Source organism: Trachypithecus francoisi, unplaced genomic scaffold, assembly GCF_009764315.1.
Source record: "Trachypithecus francoisi isolate TF-2019V2 unplaced genomic scaffold, Tfra_2.0 Lachesis_group7, whole genome shotgun sequence".
In the NCBI taxonomy this organism is placed as follows: Eukaryota; Metazoa; Chordata; class Mammalia; order Primates; family Cercopithecidae; genus Trachypithecus; species Trachypithecus francoisi.
In genome coordinates, this window is record NW_022681472.1 from 85,697,487 (window position 1) to 85,719,560 (window position 22,074).

At 43.7% G+C, this 22,074-nt stretch overlaps 1 long non-coding RNA gene across 1 annotated transcript; it reads right to left on the reverse strand.

Annotated features, from left to right (window-relative positions):
* Window positions 1-512: 512 nt before the first annotated feature.
* LOC117078972 lies at window positions 513-4,303 on the reverse strand. Its single transcript, XR_004435225.1, has 2 exons — window positions 4,079-4,303; window positions 513-2,201 (listed from the first exon to the last, which is right to left on the reverse strand). It is a non-coding gene; the product is annotated as an uncharacterized LOC117078972 (long non-coding RNA).
* Window positions 4,304-22,074: the final 17,771 nt, after the last annotated feature.

The following is a 22,074-nucleotide window of genomic DNA, read 5'->3' on the forward strand; positions in this document are numbered from 1 at the left end:
GCTTAAAGTCACCTAGCTTGTTAGTAGTGAAGCTTAGATTTGGACCTAGTTCTGCTGCTTCAAAGCCATTTCACTTTACTATGAATATAGCGTTAGATAGCACAGTCACTCGTTGTCCAAAAGATGTTGGGGAGTGGCGACATCAAAGACGGTCCTTTTCATGCTGCCCAGAAAGAAATGCCTTTCCCTTAAAGAAAAGGAAACTCACTAGACTCTCTGACCAAGTTTAGGTTGTAAAATTGAGGTGTTGACAAAAAGCCCATGGATCAATTAGAAGACCGCTCACAGTCTTGCACTCTCTCTCTCGCTCTCTCTTTTTATTTTTTGTGAGACAGAGTCTTGCTCGGTCTCCTAGACTGGCGTGCAGTGGTGTGATCTTGGCTCACTGCAACCTCTGCCTCCAGGGTTCAAGTGATTCTCCTGCCCCTGCCTCAGCCTCCTGAGTAGCTGGAATTACAGGCATGCACCATCATGCCTGGCTAATTTTTTTTTTTTTTTTTTTTTTTTTTTTAGTAGAGGTGGGGTTTTGTCATATTGGCCAGGCTGGTCTCGAAGTCCTGGCCTCAAGTAATCCGCCCACCTTGGCCTCCCAAAGTACTGGGAATACATGTGTGAGCCACTGCATCCGGCCTCTCAGAGTCTCTTTTAACCCTTGTATTTTCCTTGTCATTTCCTTATAAGAGTATGGTGGTGGACAGAGTTTTGATCTAGAGTCAAAACTTGGGTTTTCATTCTCAGCCATGCTGTCACAGGCTGTGTGGCTCTGGCAGGGTAGGACACGTCATCGCTCTGAGCCTTGGTCTCTTCCTTGTCATAGGGATTAAATGAGGTAATTGATGAGAAGAACTTGGGCCTCACTGAATGGTCAATAATTGGTAGAAATCAGGTCACAAAATCTATGTGTGGGATTTTGGCATCAGCTGTCACAGACAGAGTTGTTATTTGGGCTTTTTCCTACATCCAATTTCTTCCTTAAAAGAAAACCACAAGCAAAAAACAAGAAGCGCAGAGGCAAAATAAGCTTCAACTCTCCCTACAGAAATGTTTCTGAGGGTTATTAGCTCAGCCATTTTCCATTAGCAAAAATAAATTGCTCAGAAACATCTGGGTCACATTCGTCAGGAATTTGCTCTGTGCCGGCATTTCATTTTCAAACCCAGAGGACGTTTTGGACCTATTGCCATGCCCTTGAGAAAACAAAAGGGCTCCAGAGCCCACCAGGGCTCCCATTTCCCTATCTCTCTTTTTCCTTTCTGAAAAACTCAGAGGCAGTGGCAGCCAAACAACGTTTGGGTGGGCTGGTAAAGAAAATCCCTTTCTGGCTGCAGACAACTCCCTTTCTGCCAGCTCTCAGGCCTGTGCACCTGGCCCCGAGCCCTGAGGGTAAGGATTTGGGGTGGTGGTGGGAGCTAGAGACTCATGGTGCCATGTGGACAGGCAGTGAGGCGTCTCCAGGTCAGAAGGCATGGGGTTGCTATGGCAGGACCCCTCTGCCATGGGAAATATCCTGCTGTTTAGAACTAGCCCTTCTGCCCGCAGCTCTTGGTTCCCAAGTAGTTCTCACAGTTCAGCACAAAATTTGCCAGCTGAGGCAGAGATTCAGCCAACCTGAGCAGGTCCCTGAGGGGCTGATGTACTCTGGAGATGGTTGTCTGTGACTGATGTCTCCAGTCGGTGCCGTGGGAGACAGGTGAGCTGAGAAGGATGTAATTGTTCACTGGCCTTCAGCCACGCAGTCAACTAATAACAACTACATGTTCATGGTATTTGCCCTAAGAGGGTGAAACCTGGGCAGTGAAGCAGGGGGTGAGGAGAGGATGCAGAGGGGACGTGATTCAAGGGGAGCAGTGCTGGGGGCAGAGGCAAAAGTCGGGAGCTTAGGGATCAATTAGGCAAAAAGATTCCATATTGATTTTTCTATGGAATGACTATTTTACCATTTATACTGCAAAACAACATTAGGCCTGTCAAAGGCCATCATTCTAAATGTGTACAGTCAGAACACCAACTAACAGCTGAGCAGAATTAATTACCTCTCCCCAAGACAGCTTCAACCGTTTGTTAACTGTTTTATGTCTCGAGCCCTTCACTTCTCAGCATCATCCTCCTGTTTCTTCTGCCAATTTCACACCTGCTGCCGGGTAAATCTTCATAAAGCACGCCTCCTGCCCTGCCGCTCCTGTGTAATGTTTCCTTATAGCCTGGGGAATCAAATCTGGGGGAAAACCAATTCTGTGGCTCATAGTTCCCAGCTTCCCACCCACAACTGCCTGGTGGAAGACAGAGGAATTGTTAGAATTCTACTTTAATAGTTGAGTAAATGGAGGCACAGTGAGGTTGAGTGCTTAGCACCTCAGGCCCCTCTGCCCCACCCAGCCAGCTGCCTCTCATGATACCCAGATCTCTGCTCACCTAATGTCCTCCCCAAGTTCTTCAGGTAGGGGCTGACTTTACCAACTTTGAAGGCTGACAATGTCACCTGCACCAGCTCTTCTCCCACTTTCCAGTCCCTTCCTTTCCCTAAGGCCACTCTGAAGAACCATCCCCAGCCTTACCTAACCTGCAGTCCTCTGCTATTACTTACTACCACCACCCTATCTCCTCTAGTTCCCACTGGCTCCCCAGCCTCCAACTCACTGGGCTTCCCATGGTCTAAGTTTGTGACATGTTAATTTAGCCACCTTATTTATATTGAGGAAACACAGTACCAGCACTTATCCATTGTCCAAACCTGAAATTTAGCTAAAATCTGCATCCCAGGCAAAAGAGAGCATGGCTCAGTTGAAGGATGGGGTGGATGGTGTACAGGGGAGATGGGACCTTGCGTTGCCCTTCAAGTAACAAGGGGATGGGTTCCCAACCCTTGATATTCATTCTTGCTTGAAGGAGTTGACAGGCTACCATGGAAAAAGCACTGAACTTGAGAGCCGAGCAGCTTGGTTCTGCCAACTTTCTATGACTTTGGGCAAGCTACTCTCTCCTCTTTGCCTCAGATTCACCGCAGCTTAAAAAAGGATTGACCAAGATGTCCTCTAAAGTTCTGAGTGTGACTCTCTAGAAGACCCAGACGCATTGGATTAACACCATCTATAAGTGAAGTTCCCACCTGAGAGATGTTCTTGGTTGGTTCCGTAGCCTACCTATTATAGAATCGTCTCCAGGGTTGGTAGCTGCCCTTAGTTTCCCAGGAAAGATCTCAGCTACCTGCCTTCCATCCTGGCATGATGATCTGGGATTAATTTTCTTCCAGAGACAGAGATAAAAATAAATCATGCCCTGCTCCCCAATCAGTCTGCACATCTTGTTCCTCATAAGCAGCAAGACCAAGTGAATACAGGGCTGTTGAGGCTCCCAGGTCCTGATATGGAGGCAGGGGCCCAGGCAGGCATATGGCTAGCAGGGCGGCTGCACTCAGAGTGTTATTTTCAAAACTGAAGTGGAATCTGCTTCAGGCCCGAGCATGGTAGGTGGTCTCCATTCTTGGATCATAAATCACTGAAGGTAACTATTTTTCCTGGCCTCACTTGTGACCCAGTATAATGTTATTATAATTGGAAGGATGGTGGAAAAGGGATTTTTTTTTTCTGCTGTTCTAATCTCCAGGGTATATAAATCTTTGTACTTTCACAGTCCCAGGGACCATGTGTGATGTTGTAGAGAGCATACAGGAATGACTCCCTCAGGTGCTGGTGAGGTTCTCTGCCACTAACTCACTTGTATTTTCTAAGCCACAATTTTTCTCATCTGTAACAGGAGTTGTAGCTAGTGGTTCTCATTCTAGGCCTCAATGATTTTCTGAAAAAAGGTGTTCATGAAACCAACTCGAAGGATCAAGTCTACTAATATCTTTGACTGACATTGGAGTCCTCTCATAATTTGGTCTCCAGTGGTCCTTCCACCTTCATTTCCAACCATTTCTCTGCTCTGCTCTCTCATTTCACCTAGTTCTCTTCGATGTGGCTTACTGTTTCACACTTTTAAGCTCTGGCACACACGGATTCGTCTACTTAAAATTTCTATTTTAAAATCTTCTGTACCTGATGAAATCTTTTCATTTAAAGCCCATTTCCCATCTTACCTTCTCTGTGGAGACTTCCTAATCTCCTTCTGGCCTGATCCATAAATGATTTTGCTCTCTGGGTGCTCCCAGAGCTGTAGGTAATTACCTCCACCGTAGTGTTCATGTACAGAGCCTGACACCAATCAGACCCTGGGCGGAGTTCCCTCCACAGTCTCCAGTGTCAAAAAGTTCCTATGTTCATAATCTGTGGCCCCAGAATGTGACTGTCTTTGGAGATAGGGCCTGTAAGGGGAAATTAACATAAATGAGATCATTACAGTGGTCCTTAGTCCAGTCTGACTGGGGTCCTTAAGAGAAGAGCAAGTTTGGACAAAGATTGGTGTCCTTATGAGAAGAGGGAGTTTAGATGTGAAGAGACAGAGAAGATGCCATCTACAAACCAAGGAGAGAGGCCTGGAACAGATTCTTCCCGTATAGTCCCCAGAAGGAACCAACACTGCTGACACCTAGTCTTGAACTTCTGGCCTCCAGTACTGTGAGAAAATAATGTCTGTTGTATAAGCCACCCAGTCTGTGGTACTTTGTTAAGGCAGCCCTCCCTTGCCAGCCAAGACGGACCCTTCCCACACATGGTCCCCGTGAGTCTCCAACTCGAGGCAGGGAGCTCCTGGAGGCCCTTGAAGGCAGGGTCTGTGTTTTATTCTTATTATTTTTTAATGTTTCAAAATCCAGAATTCACTGTTTCTCAAAGCACGTCTCAGACCTCTTGTACCAGAATCAGTGTTTTCTAAACTGTAGTTTTGGTCACAAAATTAGCATAGTGAGTCACAACTAGCATTAAAAAAACATGAATCAGATTAAAAAACAAGAGCCCAGAATAGGCACATCTGCGTGGCTTGGAGGTCGTAAGGGAAATTATTGGGTAGTTTTATAAAACTTCTGTTTTAGTTGTGTACACTGGGTCACAATATAATCTTTTAAAAAATATTGTGGAGAAAGTTGAAAAACACTGAGCCAAAGGTACTTGTTAAAAACACAGATTTTTTTTTTCTTGCTCCACTAAAACTTTACTCCCGTTGATTAACAACTCCCCATGTTCCCCTCCCCCAACCCCTGGCAACCACCATTTATTCTGATTCTATGAATTTGACTATTTCAGGTACCTTGCATAAGGGGAATCATGCAGTATTTGTCCTTCTTTGACTGGATTATTTCACTTAGCATACTGTTTTCAAGGTTCATCCATATTGTTGAATATTTTTTTTCTTTTTGAGATTGAGTCTTGCTCTGTCACCCAGGCTGGAGTGCAGTGGCATGATCTTGGCTCACTGCAACCTCCGCCTCCTGGGTTCAAGTGATTCCCTTGCCTCAGCTTTGAGTAGCTGGGATTACAGGCACATGCCACCACGCCCGGATAATTTTTGTGTTTTTTAGTAGAGAGGGGGTTTCGCCATGTTTCCCAGGCTCGTCATGAACTCCTGGGTTCAAGCAATTCACCTGCCTCAGCCTCCCAAAGTGTTGGGATTACAGGCATAAGCCACCATGTCTGGCCAGTATATAGCACGTTTTCTTTATCTACTTATAGTCAACAAAAATGTACTGTACATTTAAAACTTTAAGAGGGTAGATCTCATGTTAAGTATCCCACAATACTTTTAAAAATGAAGTTATTTGGACATTACCCCAGACTTACTGAATTTGAATCACAAGTAAGTGTGGCCTTGGAATCTACATTGTGTCTAGAAAATTCTTATACACATTAAAATTGGAAAATTATTCCTAGTACCTAAGGCCAGTGTGAGGCACAGAGTTATCACAAAATTCATATTTATTGAGCCAGCCTAGCATCATTTTGGTGCCAGTTATTTGTATTTTCATACTATCCAAAGAACTGGTGGAATAATAGCTAAGAAGAATATCAATGCAAAACCAACATAAAGATTACTGGATCAATTTCTGATATGTAACTCAAAATAATTGAAAGGAATTTAAATTACTTGCTAAAGGACCTAAAAGCTTTTGTGTGTCATTTTCTCATTTATCTTTGAACCCACCCTAGGAAATGGGCATCACTGTTGCCGTTTTTTGGATGATGAATCTGAAATTTAGAGAGAAGTGACATGCCAAGGTCACACCACTAGGAAATGGCAGAGCTGGGCTGTAAATCCAAACCTCATTCCATGCTGCCTGACACTGGTCCTTGGTTCTCCTGAGACCCTTTCTGGCCGTGGCTATTGATGAGGCTCTTAAAAGAAGTCAATGCTGTTCCTGGCTGCTCCTGGGAGATTGGACTTCCCATCCTGATTCAGAGAAAAAGCATTTTCCTGTGGTGTGGGGCCAGGTAGAGCCCCACAGGGACTACCAGGGGCAAACCAGTCCATGTATTTGGCCTGGGCTATGAGAGACTTTTACCTATCAAGGACCCCCAAAACACAGGTTTTGCAGTGACTAACAGTACCCACTGTCACAAAGCCAACTCCTTTTCTGCCACAATGAGTCAAGAATGAATGGTTTGAGGCTTGATTTAGAGACAAGGCATTTAACTCAGAGAACTCAAAGAGACCACAAACCAGGGAGGTTCCAGGCCCCGCTGATATGGTTTGCTTCTGTATCCCCACCCAAATCTCATCTTGTAGCTCCCATAATTCCCACGTGTTGTGGGAGGCACCTGGTGGGAGATGATTGAATCATGGGTGTGGGTCTTTCCTGTGCTGTTCTCATGATAGTGAATGGGTCTCATGAGATCCAATGGTTTTAAAAATGGGAGTTCCCCTGCACAAGCTCTCTCTTTGCCTGCTGCCATCCGTGTAAGATGTGACTTGCTCCTCCTTGCCTTCTGCCATGATTGTGAGGCCTCCCCAGCCATGTGGAACTGTAAGTCCAATAAACCTCTTTCTTTTGTAAATTGCCCAGTCTTGGATATGTCTTTGTCAGCAGCATGAAAATGGACTAATATACCCACCCACTTCTCCCAAACCAGTTTCCCATGAGTAGCAGCATCTGAGCTGAGTCTCCACTTTGAGGATTTGCCTCATTGCCTCTGATTTCTGTGACCACTGCAGCACCCATGAGCCAGGTGTTCTGCATTTGTTATCACCTTTAATTCTAACACCACTCCTATTTTCCAAGGGGTCAATAACTTGCCTAGTGGCCACAGCTAGAAAGTACAAGGGATGGGATTTGAACCCAAGACTGTGTGCTGTGAGTCTGTACTCTTTCTTCTGCATAGACTTGCTTTTCCTGGTAGAACTTAGCTTGTCCCTGTGCCTATGTTCAGCCAGCTTGTCCCAAGACTAAATTGGGCCATGGGGCCTGGGGGATGGGCTTAGACAGTCCAGAGAACTATGAAGGGTCCTGAGGTCATTTCATTAAAGGCACATTTTGGCACATGAATACCAATGAATACCATGAGTTCTGCTCATTCCTTCCTTGGTCCATCTGACCAGGCTCCAGGCAATGGAGACATCCCCTTCTATTTTCCTCAGTGACTTTCTGAGGTCTGCGGATCAAAAAGCACCTGGAGGAGACAAGTGATTCTGGACCCAGAATCAGAGAAATCTGATTGCTATGTTGTCTCTGCCACTCACTATGAGATCTTAGGAAATTCCTCTGTTCCTTCTGTGCCTCAGTTTCCTCATCTGTACAATGAGGACAATTCTGTCTTCCTCACAGTGCTATTGTCGGATAATAGGGTTGAAAATCTCTTGTACACCTTAAGCATTTAAGACATGATTTAAACACTGATTTAGTCAGATAAAGAGGTTAGGAGATCTTCTCAGTGAGTACGGGGTCAGACAAAATGACAGAAATGTAGCCAAGTCCAAGTCAAACGTCACCATCAGCACATCACCATCACTCGTGTTCCCCACTGCGACCCCACCACTGCTGCTCCATTACCACCATAACCAACAATGGCCCAGCACAGTCAGTGTCAACAGTAACAACACCACTATTCCTATCACTACCCCACCCTCTGCTACCACTACTGTAGACACACACATCCGAGTTGTTTGTTCTCTCACCTTCACTATCACCTCTGCCTCCATCATATCACCATTGCTATATTACTGCCACCACCATCACCAACACCACCATATCACCTATCCATGAAAACAATATACTACAAGGTTCATTCCAGCCCCAGTACAATGCCTGACCCGAAGTAGGTTCTCAGGAAATTTTTGCAAAATGAATGAAAGGATAAATGAATGCCACACATTATATAATCAGAACTGCCAGGAAGCAAGAGTTTCCATCCCTTATAAACCTTCTGTAGATGCTTCAGTGGCCAATTTTTTTCTATGTCTTAGATCCTTCACCTCTTTTTTTTTTTTTTTAAATTTCAAAGCTTCTGGGATACAAGTGGTTTTTGTTTATATGGATGAATTGTACAGTGGTGAATGCTGAGATTTTAGTGCACCCACCACCCAAGTAGTATATGTTGTACCCAATATGTAGTTTTTTATCCCTTACCCTCCTCCTCCTCTCCCCGCTTCTGAGTCTCCAATGTCCATTTTACCACTCTGTATGCCTTTGCATACCCATAGCTTAGCTCCCACATATAAGTGAGAACATATGTTGTTTGGTCTTCCATTTCTGAGTTACTTCACTTAGAATAATGGCCTACAGCTCCATCCAAGTTGCTGCAAAAGACATTATTTTGCTCTTTTCTATGGCTGAGTTATATTCCCTGGTGTATATATACCACATGTTCTTTATGCACTCACAGGTTGATGGGCACTTAGGTTGGTTTCATATCTGTGCAATTGTGAATTGTGCTGCAGTAAACATATGTGTGCAGGTGTCCTTTTGATATAAACACTTCTTTTCTTTTGGGTAGATACCCAGTAGTGAGACTGCTAGATTGAATGGGAGATCTGCTTTTAGTTCTTTGAAAAATCTCCATACTGTTTTTCATAGACGTTGTACTAATTTATGTTCCTACCAGCAGTGTATATGCATTCCTTTTTCACTACATCCAGGCCAACATCTATTGTTGTTCAACTTTTTAATAATGGAAATCCTTGGCCTCTTAAAAGCTCAGTCCAGCTGGACCAACTCAGGGCCTCACTGATGGGTAAAAATGATGAGGACAAAAGCTAGAACAATATAACTGGAGACATCAGCATTTGACCCTGATTGTTTATTTCTCAGAAAATCACAGTATTAAACCAAACTAAAGAAAAGTCATTCCTTGGGCTGGGTGCGGTGGCTCAGCCCACTTTGGGAGGCCAAGGTGCAACGATTACTTGAGCCCAGGAGTTTCAGACCAGCCTGGGCAAAAAAGTGAGGCCTTGTCTTTACAAAAAATAATAAATTAGCCAGGCATGGTGGTGCACATTTGTAGTCCCAGCTACTCTGGAGGCCAAGGCCGGAGGATCCCTTGAACCCAGGAATTTGAGGCTGCAGTGATCTATGATCATCATTGCACTCCAGCCTGGTGACAGAGCAATACCCTGTCTCAAAAACAAATGAACAAACAAAAACCCTTTTCTAAGATTCCAACAGTTGTCTATGTATTTATATGTAAACCTCAGGTATTTTCTAGCTGCAACTTGGTTTCTACCTTCTATTCCTTCCTATCTCCTGGGGGAATTGTTGAGATTTTCTTTTCCCTAGCAACAGCTCCCTCTGGTTGGATTCAAAATTAATATCACCTTTGAAAATTACATTTGAAAACATGCCAGCCCATTCTCTATCCCAGGAGGCGGGCAAACAATGAGATGACCAAGCATTCCATTCAGTTCCTGTATCATAAATCATAACTCACTTGGGCCAGTGGGTAGAAGGTGACTCTGTAGCTGATTTAAAGAACAGTTTTCAAATACAGGCTGCTAGCTCATTGCTGAGGCAAAGACAGGACTCAAAGCCCAGGTGCCTTTTCCATCCTTTTCCTAGCAATAGCTCCTGCCTTGACACCTAAGCCTGGCTGCCTCTGTGGGGCCGGACAAAAACTTATCCATGCCTTTTCAAGCACGAGTCATTGATCCTTTTATGTGTGTCCTCTGGATCTCTTTTGGGAACATGGTAATGACTGAATCTGAGATCATGGCTGTCCTTGAGGTGTTCACTCAAGGCATCTGGTCCCCAAGATGTTCCCAAGGTATCTTTCCACTTGCAGGCTTTTTTGATCACCTTGTGAATTCACCGAGCATTCCATAGGCTGTTTGCTCATTCCCCTCCATTGTGTCTTTGGCCCTTTCCCTCTCTCTCATTATCTCCTGGGCTATGGTGTCCTGCCCGATGGTGTTGAGGTCATTGCATTAGGCAGTGTCCCAGAAACAATGATCATAGCAATATTTTTAGAGGAGTCCGTGTGATGTCATGGAAATAGCATGCAGTGTTCAGTGATCCAGGCACGGGACTCAAACTCTGCCTTGTCCATTTACCAGCTGGGAGAGTGACCTAAACCTATAGTGCCTCAGTTTCCCCATGATCCCGTGAGCATTATTATGCTACTCACAGAGTTATAGTGATTTAATGATGCAACATAAGCAGTTGCTTAGAGCAATTCATGGCACTTGCTAGATCACTCAAAAATAGCCCATTTACTTCCCACTTTCCTTGAGCTTTTATTACAACATCTTGTTTGCAGATAATTAAAATGCAGCTGAGATTGCTTTCATGAGGAGCCAAGGGGCAATATTTCTCAAGTAATTATCATTGAAGGAGAGTCAATGTGGGAAGGATGATGTCAGATACATACCAGGCGACACAGCCTCTGGGGTCCTTCATTCCTCCTGTGTCTATAGTGCTGGGTTGAGGTGTTGCAGATGTGATCTTCATTTGGTGCTACATGGTTTCAGCCTCTGTGTGGCTCCCTCCACAGGTGGGACCATCTGACCTCCTGTTGGTATCCCTCAGACATCCCCAGTGTACTGTCGGAACTGGAGAGGAAGATGATTAGGAAGCTGCCACTGCACAGTACTTGGTGGGGGAGACTATACTGGCTATGGAGTCACTCAGGCCTGGGTTGAAGCCTCATGATGTCCTATACTAGTTATCTATGCTTGACAAGTCACCCATCCCTCTGAGCCTCAATTTTCTCAGCTATAAACTGAGGTTGGCAACATCTGCTTTTCTCCATGATAATTTAAGTGACAAGGAAGGGAAAATCCAATTCCAAATGGCCTCATGATAAAAGAAACATTGCATTAGATAACTAAAAAGTCTAGAGGTAAGACTTCAAATATAGTTTGATCAGAGGTCTGGCTCCACTCCTCTGCATAATTTTATTCCCATCCTATCTTCTGTGTTGGCTTCATCTTTAGCCCGGCTTCCTTTATGTATCAAGATACCTACATTTTGCCAGCTTTCTCAGCTTGGATTGGACCATCTTAGCTGACAGGATCAGTGCTGGCATTCAGATCATTTTCAGCCCTGCAAGCAGCTGGGGTCAGTGCTACTCAAATCATGGGCTATGCAGTGAGAGAGAGATGAGAGATGAAATAATGTTGGGAAGACAACTACCACACTACTCAGAGTGGGATTTTGAAGACTAAGGAATTACCATGGGTCTTTTGAAGACTAAGGAAGACCATGGGTCTTCCCCAAGACCCAGGATCATGAATGTAACTATTAATAGTACTCTCAGTACATACCAATCTCTCCTCTATCATGCACCTCAGATTCCCCATCTCTGCTATCCACCCACTAGAATTATTAATCTGCGTGGTCAACCCCTCCCCCAAAATGTTCATATTTTAACCCTATCAGCTGTGAATGTTACTTATACAGATAGCAAAGAGTCTTTGCAGATACAATTGGGTTAAAGATCTTGAAATGGGCCGGGCACGGTGGCTCACGCCTGTAATTCCAGCACTTTGGGAGGCCGAGGCGGGTGGATTACGAGGTCAGGAGATGGAGACCATCCTGGCTAACACAGTGAAACCCCGTCTCTACTAAAGAATACAAAAAAATTGGCCAGGCATAGTGGCGAGCGCCCATAGTCCCAGCTACTCGGGAGGCTGAGGCATGAGAATGGCATGAACCTGGAAGACGGAGCTTGCAGTGAGGGGAGATTGCACCACTGCACTCCAGCCTGGGTGACAGAGTGAGACTCCATCTCAAAAAAAAAAAAAAAAAAAAAGATCTTGAAATGGGCAGATCATCTTCGATTACCTGAATGGACCCTAAATAGATTGATGGTCTCCTTAAGAGAAGGGTGCAGTGGGAGATTAGCAGAAGAGGAGAAGGTGATGTAATGACAGAAGCAGAGTTTGGAGTGGTACATTTTGAAGGCAGAGGAAGGAGCCACAAGTCAAGATACACAGGTGGCCACTAGAAGCTGGGAAAAGGCAAGGAAACCAATTCCTTCCCCTCAGAGCTTACAGAAGAAACCAGCCCTGGCAATTTAGCTCAGTGAGACTGGTTTCAGACTTCTGACTTCTAGAACTGTGAGAGAATGAATTGGTATTGTTTTCAGCCACTGTGTTTATGATAACTCATCACAGCAGCAATAGGATACAATATATAATAATAATAGCGATCAAGCCAGACACTTATCTAAGTGCTTTTGTATTCTTACTTAATTCTCACAATAATGGTTGGTGGTCAGCAATGTCCTTACTTTCATTTTATAGCTGGGCAAACTGAATCAAGAAGACATTATACAATTTGTCAAATACATACCATTCGGATGTGCTGGAGTCAGGGCTTATGTCAGACAATCAGGTATCTGATACCTGACTGGCACTGCCATCCATTACTCCTTTGGTTTATCATGCATAATTTCTCCCTTATCTGTTCCTTCCCTCTTGCCAACTGTTTGCCCACCCTGTGTTTGTTCTGTGGACTAGATTTTCACCGTTCTTAGCACACCTCCTTATGCCAGACTCTGTCATGCCCAATGAGCAGAACAAATGTCCTGACTTCTCTCTGTCTTCTCTCATCCCAGTAACCAACATTTCTTCCACCTAGTGCCAAATGTCTACATGTAAAACAGGTGATCCCTTTAGTTAGTTTTGTTAGCCTGGGGCTCTGTTGAAAGGGCAGTGTAATCAGGCAAATGTGATGCAGTGCCAGCAACCTGGAGTGTTTCCCAACTACTCCAGAAGGTGAGTTTTCCTGTTATCCCCATTTCACAGATGTGGCAATGGAGACTAGAGACACCTGGGAAGTCATTCAACTGGTCATTGGTGAGGGTTGCATCCAAACCTAGGCAATGTGCCATCAGACCCTGTGACCTTGTCCATCACCTGCAGCTCTAACTGCACAGGGCTTAGGCGAGTTTAGTCTAAAGGTAAACTCCATAAGAGTGCAAAGAAGATCATCTGGACACAAGCCTCACAGCACGTGTGTAGGCGTTCTCTGCTCTCTGAGCATCAGTGCCTCATTTACAAAGTGGAAGAAAATAATAACAACTGCCTTATCGAGTTATTATGACAATGATAAAGCATATAGAATTCATGTCTAACTCCATGGCAGAAAATAAGTGCTCAAAATTAGTTACTGTTTTATACATGTTTGCTTAAACATCATATATACGTAAGTGTGGCTGCTGGTAGGGATGGACAAATTCTCACCATTACTGTGAGAATTAAGTAAGAATACAAATTAAGTAAGAATTAAGTGAGAACTAAGTGAGAATTAAGAATGCAAAAACACTTAAATAAGTGTCTGGCTTGATTGCTATTATTATTATATATTGTACCCTATTGCTGCTGTGATGAGTTATCATAAACACAGTGGCTGAGAACAATACCAGTTCATTCTCTTACAGTTCTATCTGTAAGATAGAACTATGAGGGAGGAATGTCAACCACGAGCTCAAGTCAAGAGCCGTGAGACAGACCCTCTAATAGCAGGTGTTGCTGTGGAGTACAGATGCCTCTTACTCAGATAGCTCCCTGCTCCTGAACAAGGAGCAGCAGAGATGAATTTATGTGATTATGTGTTGCAAGTTGTGCCTGGCACCCAGCTTGTGAGTAAGGCAGATCCAGGAGAGGCAGCTGAGAACAGCTTTCCTGGAGTCAAGCATAGGGTGGGAAAGGTCTGATGGAGAAGATAGATGGCCATTTTGCCTTAAAGACACCATGGTGGCATTGACTTATGGTATTGAGTGGCTTGGAGAAGTTGGTCCATGGGGGTTGGGATTGGGGAGTGAAGTTAGGATGGATGGTGGGTCTGTGTAGTGGGGAATCCACAGACTAGGAAGTTGGGAGGTAGAACAAGTCAAAAGTAAGGAGGCAATAAGCCCCACTGTACTCGGAGGCTTGCAGTATGGGAGAATTCCTGTTCACATGTTGTCTGAGAAAACTATGGATTATCTCTTGGAGACAGAACTAGCAGATGCTGGGCATGGAACTGCTTAGTGAGTTTGAATTTTGAGTTTCATCAAAGACTTTGACACTGTACTGCCCAAAGCAGAAACTTTTATGAATTCATAATGTGTTGGATTAATGCCCAAATTTTTACCCACCAAAGACACCTGTAAATATTTTCCCACAGTGAACTGCATGTTTCAAATAATATTTTAATACAGCACATTTATTAAATTATACTTTTTTTGTTTTTATGTGAAATAACTAGCTTGCTAAGTGGAGATATAACTTCAGAAAAAAGAGAAAACGACTCTTTTAATCAGAAAATGTAGGATATGCTTGCCAGCCTTTTCGAAATATTACAAGTAGCTCAAGTGTAGCTTCTAACTCTCTTCATGGTCCCCAACCAGGAAACACTAAGAGTAAAGGAAGAAAAGAAGACACAGAGTTTAAATAAATTTCATATCTTTATGTGTTGACACAAATGGACATAAACATTATGTATTAAGCCTATGTGTTATGTATAAAGTAATGAGGAAAAATGTCTGTGAAGGTTAAATTTTTTTTTTTTTGAGATGGACTCTTGCTCTGTTGCCCAGGCTGGAGTACAGTGGCCCCATCTTGGCTCACTGCAACCTCCGACTCCCAGGTTCAAGCGATTCTCCTGTCTCAGACTCCTGAGTAGCTGGGATTATAGGCACGCACCACCACACCCAACTAATTTTTGTATTTTTAGTAGAGATGGGGTTTCACCATGTTGGTTAGACTGATCTCGAACTCTTGACCTCATGATCTGCCCACCTCAGCCTCCAAAAGTGCTGGGATTATAGGCGTGAGTCATTGTGCCCGGCCTGTGAAGGTTAATTTTATGTGTCAACTTGGCTAGGCTATAGTGCCAGTTATTTAGTAAAATATTAATCTAGGTGTTGGGAAGTTTTTTTTTTTTTTTTTTTGCTGTCTTTTTATTTTTTATTTTTTATTTTTTATTTTTTTTTCTTTTTTATTTTTTATTATACTTTAAGTTCTAGGGTACATGTGCATAACGTTTATATCATGTATAACTCCCCAATGCAATCCTCCCTCCTCCCCCCTCCCCATGATAGGCCCCAGTGTGTGATGTTCCCCTTCCCGAGTCCAAGTGATCTCATTGTTCAGTTCCCACCTATGAGTGAGAACATGCGGTGTTTGGTTTTCTCTTCTTGTGATAGTTTGCTAAGAATGATGGTTTCCAGCTGCATCCATGTCCCTACAAAGGACGCAAACTCATCCTTTTGATGGCTGCATAGTATTCCATGGTGTATATGTGCCACATTTTCTTAATCCAGTCTGTCACAGATGGACATTTGGTTGATTCCAAGTCTTTGCTATTGTGAATAGTGCCGCAATAAACATACGTGTGCATGTGTCTTTGTAGTAGAGTAATTTATATCCTTTGGGTATATACCCAGTAGTGGGATGGCTGGGTCATATGGTACATTTTGCTCTTGTCTCCCAGGCTGGAGTGCAAGGAAATAATCTTGGCTCACTGCAAACTCCACCTCCCGAGTTCAAATGATTCTCCTGCCTCAGCCTCCTGAGTATGTGGGATTATAGGCACCTGCCACCACACCCAGATAATTTTTGTATTTTTAGTAGAGATGGGGTTTCACCATGTTGGCCAGGCTGGTCTCGAACTCCTGACCTCAGGTGGTCCACCCACCTCAGCCTCCCAAAGTGCTGGGATTACAGGCTTGAGCCACTGCACCTGGCTAGGAAGGTATTTTATAGACATGGTGAATACCTACAATCAGTTGACTTTAAGTGAAGGAGATTACTTTCTATAATGTGAGTGGGCCTCATTCAATCAGTTGAAGGCCTTCACAGCAAAAACTCAGGTTTCCCAGAGAAGAAAAAACAATGCTGCCTCAGGATCAAGTTTCCTTTCTGAGTTTCCAGCCTGCCAGCTGGCCCTACACATTTTGGACTTGCCAGCCCCGCAATTACTTTAGATAATTCTTCAAAATAAATCTCTCTCCCTCTCCTTGGCCCCCTCTCTTTACACATACACACACACACACACACACGTTTCCTGTTCATTCTGTTTCTCTGGAGTACCCTGAGGTTCTCCAGCTACAATGGCCATGAACAACAGGCAAAGTCAGGCTCATTTAGAACCATGACATGTACACATGCACATCTATATGCTGATGTTCAAGGGTCTAAGACCATGCACATCTTATGCAGGTCCATCGTGCAACAAACCTCATCATTAAACCTGATAAATAAAAGCATCATGTGTATGGTCATTTATTTGTGAAATAACCAAGTATGTATTGAGTGCTTATGATGCGTCAAGTTCACATAAGCATCTTTCAATTGAATATAGACGTTGTTGCATATAATCATATGCAAATGCATCCAGAAACATTTCTGAATTCATAGTTCTTTATTTATTTGAATTGCTAACAGATTCAAAAGCGTGATTATTCTCATGTGGGTGTTTGTGATGATTTTTGATATTAAAAAGGCTTCTTTGTGTTAGTAAAGGTTGAGAATGAACAATAGATAGCACTTGGCTTATAAAATATGAATTACAGAATAGATGCAATATACCCCACTTGAATTCTGATGGAATCTGAAGGGGATATCAATCACATCCCATCTGCTTTGATTTCCTGTACAAATGATAAATGGACACTAGAGTTATATATGAATCAAAATAATTAACTTTAACACTGGTAATGCTGTATTTGAGGAGGGGGCACGGACCCAAGGCTCAAATGGCCTGCAGTGTCTTCCCCTTGAACTGAACTTACCACCAGGCCATAGACAGAGCAGGTAGCCAAATACATGCCTTGTCCCATCCCAACCTCTGAGGTAGCAACTGCCTTGAATGTTTACCCTAAGGCAGAGGGAGAAGAATATAGGGCAGGTTAGAGTTGGGAGGGGAGGGAAGAGAGAACCAAAAATACTCATGTATCCTGCTCGGTGCTTCTTGCTCATAAATGCACCAAATAGATCCATCACTTCTTTTCCTGGGAAAGGATTAAAGGGAGCGTTTCACTGTGGAAACAGGGACGTGGTAATGCCCCGATGAAACTAGAGCTTTCCTATAGGCCTCTCAACCTTCCAATTTTTTGGTAAAGATGACCTGGGAGGAAACACTCCCAAGTAAGTAGAAAGGACTCGGGTAAGGCAGGATGATTTTTGCTAAGCAGAGCTCTGTCATTTATTAGCGGGGTCACTTCAAGCAGTTCACCTAACCTCTCTATGCCTTAGTTTCTGCAGTTGTAAATGGGGGAGGGGGTAATAACAATGTGTACCTCAAAGTTGCTATGCAAATTATATAAATGACTACATGAAAGGCACTAGCAACAGTACCTGGCTTACAGTATTCATTGCATTAGTGTTAACTATTATTAAATTGAGATGATCTTATTGATGCGCTAGGACTATGTATAAGAATTTTTAAGTGACTATAACCAAAGTAAGGCCTGCCCTTTAGACTCTTCCATTCATTTATTCATATATTGAGAGCCTTCTATAGGCCAGTCACTGTGCAAGGAAGACAGAGATGCAGAGTCGAAATATTCACTGTCCTCAAGACATTGAGATTCTAGCGAAAGAAATAGGTAAGGAAACAATAACAATCTATAATAATAAAAACGTGGAAAGAGGTGAATTCAAAGGACAGCCCTGTGATGACTAATTTTATGTGTCAACTTGACTAGGTCATGGGGTGACCAGATATTTAGTCACATGTTATTGGATGTTCTTGTGAGGGTGTGTTTGGATGAGATTAATGTTTAAATTGGTGGACTGAGTAAAGCAGATTGCCCTCCCTAGTGGCAGTGGGCCTCATCCTATCAGTCGATGGCCTGACTAGAACAAAAATGCTGACTGACTCTCCCCTGAATAAGAGAGAATTTCTCTTGTCTGATGGCCTTTGAACTGGGACATTGTTTTTTTCTGCCTTTGATGTCAAGTTGAAACATAGGCTCTTTCTGGGTCTTGAACCTGCTGACATTTGGACTAGAACTATACCATTGGTGCTCCTGGTTCTCAGAACTTTGGGCTTGAACTGGAACTATGCCATTGACTCTCCTGGTTCTCCAATTGCCTATTTGCCCTGCATCCTGCATCTCTTGAGATTTGTTAGCCTCCACATGATACGAGCCAATTCCTATTCTTTCTCTTTCTCTTGCTTCTGTTTCTCTGGAGAACCCTATCACAAGCTCCTTGCCCAGATTGGAGGGAGGATTATAGGAGACTTTCTGGAAGGAGGAAAAACCATATCAAGCCAATGTTACCAAAGTGAAGGAAGGAGGATTTCAGGGACAAGGGAAGAATTTTACAGTACTAAAATTGCAGACTGGACAAACGGGATGAGTAATGAAAAGTGTCACTTGGGTTTGGCAACAAAAAGATCATTGGTCAAGAGTGGTGTCTGTGGAGTGATGAGGGAAGAAGTTCAGTTGTAGGGGGTTGAGGTATCAGGTGAGGTTGAGGAAGTGTGCACAGGAAGTGTAGGCAACTCGTTTCAGATGCTTGACTGTGAAAGGAATGAGAAAGATGGGTCTGTACCTGTGAGGGTGCTGTGAGCTCAAAGACGGCTTGTGCTGAGATAAAGGAGAGTTGAGTGTGTTTAAAGCTGAAGGGAAGGGGCAAGTAGGAAAGGAGGGGATAACGATGAGGATGATGAGAGATTGAGAGAGAGAGAGAAGAGAGAGACAGACAGAGAGAGATCGAGAGAAATCATCATCAATATCCCAAGGTACCTGTGGAGCTGGGAGGCTGGATTCATGCTAGGATTTTTCTCACACCAGAGGGAGTCCTATGAGGAGCCTCTTTGGGGCCAGGAGGGTAGGTGGCAAGCAAAGGATGGAGGCAGGTTGTTGTGTAGAGCTGGGATTAGGATGTTGGGGAATTTCCACCTGATGGCTTTTGGCTCCTCTGTGCAGTGGATGCAAGGGCATCTTCTAAGTGAGGGGTAAGAGAAATAAAGTATAGGAGGCTTGGGAAGAGAGCAAGATGATATGGTTTGGCTCTGTGTCCCCACCCAAATCTCATCTCAAATTGTAATCTCTCCCCCGACCCCGTTGAGGGAGGGGCCTGTAATCCCCATGTGTCAAGGGAGGGAGGTGATTGGATCATGGGGGCAGTGTCTCCCATGCTGTTCTCATGACAGTGAGTGACTTCTCATGAGATCTGATGGTTTTATGTGTTTGACAGTTCCTCCTTCACGTGCTTTCTCTTCTGCTGCCTTGTGAAGACGGTGCCTGCTTTCCCTTCCACCGTGATTGTAAATTTCCTGAGGCCTCCCCAGGTATGTGTAACTGTAAGTCAATTCAACCTGTTTCCTTTATAAATTACCCAGTCTGGGGTATTTCTTTATAGCAGTGTGAAAACAGACTGATGCACAAGGCATGTAAAAGAACCACTATGGGGAAAAGATGAGCAGTCCAAATGGGGAAGCCAGGAGGACTGCCCTGCATTTTTAAGGTCCCAGGAAAGCCAGAGACTTGGAAAGTATTAGGCCATTAATCCACATGTTCATGGACTGTCACAGAAGAGATTTTAGAGGTCATTTGGTATGATTGTTCCTCTTTTCCAGCCTCTTCTCATTTTACATATGAGCAAACCGAGGACCAGAAAAGATTTGAAGTATCTCCCTGTGTGTTAGTCTGTTCTTGTGTTGCTATAAAGGAATACCTCAGGCTGGCTAATTTATAAAGAAAAGAGTTTAATTGGCCCACAGTTCTGCAGGCTGGACTGGAAGCATGGTGCCAGCATCTGCTTCTGGAAAGGGCCTTAGGAAACTTACAATCATGGCAGAAGGCAAAGGGGAGCTGATGTATTACATGTTGAGAGTGAGAGCAAGAGAGAGGTGGTGGGAGGTGCCACACACTTTTAAACAGTTAGATCTCACATGAACTCAGAACAAGAACTCACTCATTACCATGGGGATGGCACCAAGCCATTCATGTGGGATCCGCTCTCAAGACCAAAACACCTCCTACTACTAGGCCCCACCTCCAACACAGGAAGTCACATTTCAGTAAGAGATTCGGAGGTGACAAATATCCAAACCATATCACCTTGTGAACAAACAGCAGAGCGTAAAAGAACCCAAGTCCCTGGGCTCCCAGACTCCCATCTTTCTCCTTAGCACACAGCAATCTCTGCTTTGATCCTTGGTAGAATAGTTGGTGTTTGATGCTAACATGGTGGTGGGCTACATTTCCACTAAATGCAGGTCTTCTTCCTCCGATTGAGTTGTCTCCCCCTTGCAGATTAAATGAAGGGTTCTTTGGGAGTTTAAAACTCATATATCACTGTGTGATGGCCAACCTGGATGCTATGCTGCTCACGTCCCATTACTCAATGAGATGCAGGGACTTTGTTCCCTCATTCTGCTTTGCAAACAAACATTCTGTCCTTCCCAGACACCATTGAGACTGTCTGCATCCACCTAAAGACAAGATAAACGGCAGAGGAGACTTCCAGAAATGCTGATCAGGAAACTAGATATGTGCCATTTTAAAAATAATAAATCAGTAGTTGATTGAAAATGTAATAGTCAGAATAATATAATAGCTAGAAATTTGACCAAGCATGAATAAGCCAAAAGCTCCCAATGCACTGTGAATTAATCATCAATCCATGTATTGGTAGAAGACAATTTCAACGCATACATCAAAGGAAGGACAGAACACTCAAAAAGCCTTAGGTAATCAGAATAAGTAAATCCATTTCAAGGTGAAATTCACTTTATAAGAAAAAATGAATTATCCTAGATGCTTGGGAGCCTAGGGTATTTCTAGCTCAGCATCCACACTAAGGAGGCACATAAACACATTATTTGCTAAATGGATTGAAACTCTGGTTAGAGTTCTGTCCTGCTGTGAAACCTTGCTTCTTTGTTCTTGAGACTTTTCCAGATATAGCAAATTGCCCTTCAGAGGAGTTCATGAGGGCATAGTACAAACAAATTCACCACAAAAATATTCATGTTCTCCTGAGATCGCGAGTACAGTGTTGAAAGGCACCCAAGGCAATTCCTGCATTCTTTGGTTCATTGAACTCAATTATTTATTGAGTACCTACATATGTAAGCACCACTGTGGTAAATGCTAGGGTTACAAAGATAAATTGGGTCTCTGGTTTTGAAGAAAAGACAGACGGGAAAGTATTTTGTACACTCACAGAGGCGAGAATATGAGAAGACCATCTCTGCTCTGTGGGCAGGAAGTTTCAGAGAAGGGGAGATCACGTGAAAATAGTAATCATTAGCACTTTAATCCTGCCAATTAGAGAGACTTGTAATAATAGTTATCAGTCCCCTCCCACCTCACCAATCAAAAGCTGGGAAAGAGAAAGCAAAGGGTGGAGAAGGAAGTCGGACGTGGTTCCGTGGCGGGATTTTTCAAAGGAGACATGAAACATGAGAACTGGAGAGAAGAAATCCCTCCGATAATGGGACGTGGGTAGATCTAGTGTCATGCCAGAGCCAAAAACTCTCTTCAGGGCTTCATCTCTTCCACTGCTCTCCCCCTTTTCCCTCTCAGCTCTGCTGTTCCCTGTGCAGGGGCCTTGTTCTCTCCTCTACAGCGTGGGTTCCTCCATGTGGTGGGGAAAATGGCTGCCAGCAGTTCTAGTCCAACACCATTCTAACCTAGGAACCTTAGTTGAAAGGGAAAACGTCCTTCGCCGAGTTTTCAGGAAACATCCCAGGAAAGATATCTGGCCTTGCTTAGTCATGTGACTGTCTGTTGGATCAATCAAGGTTGCCAAATGTCTGAAATACAAAGA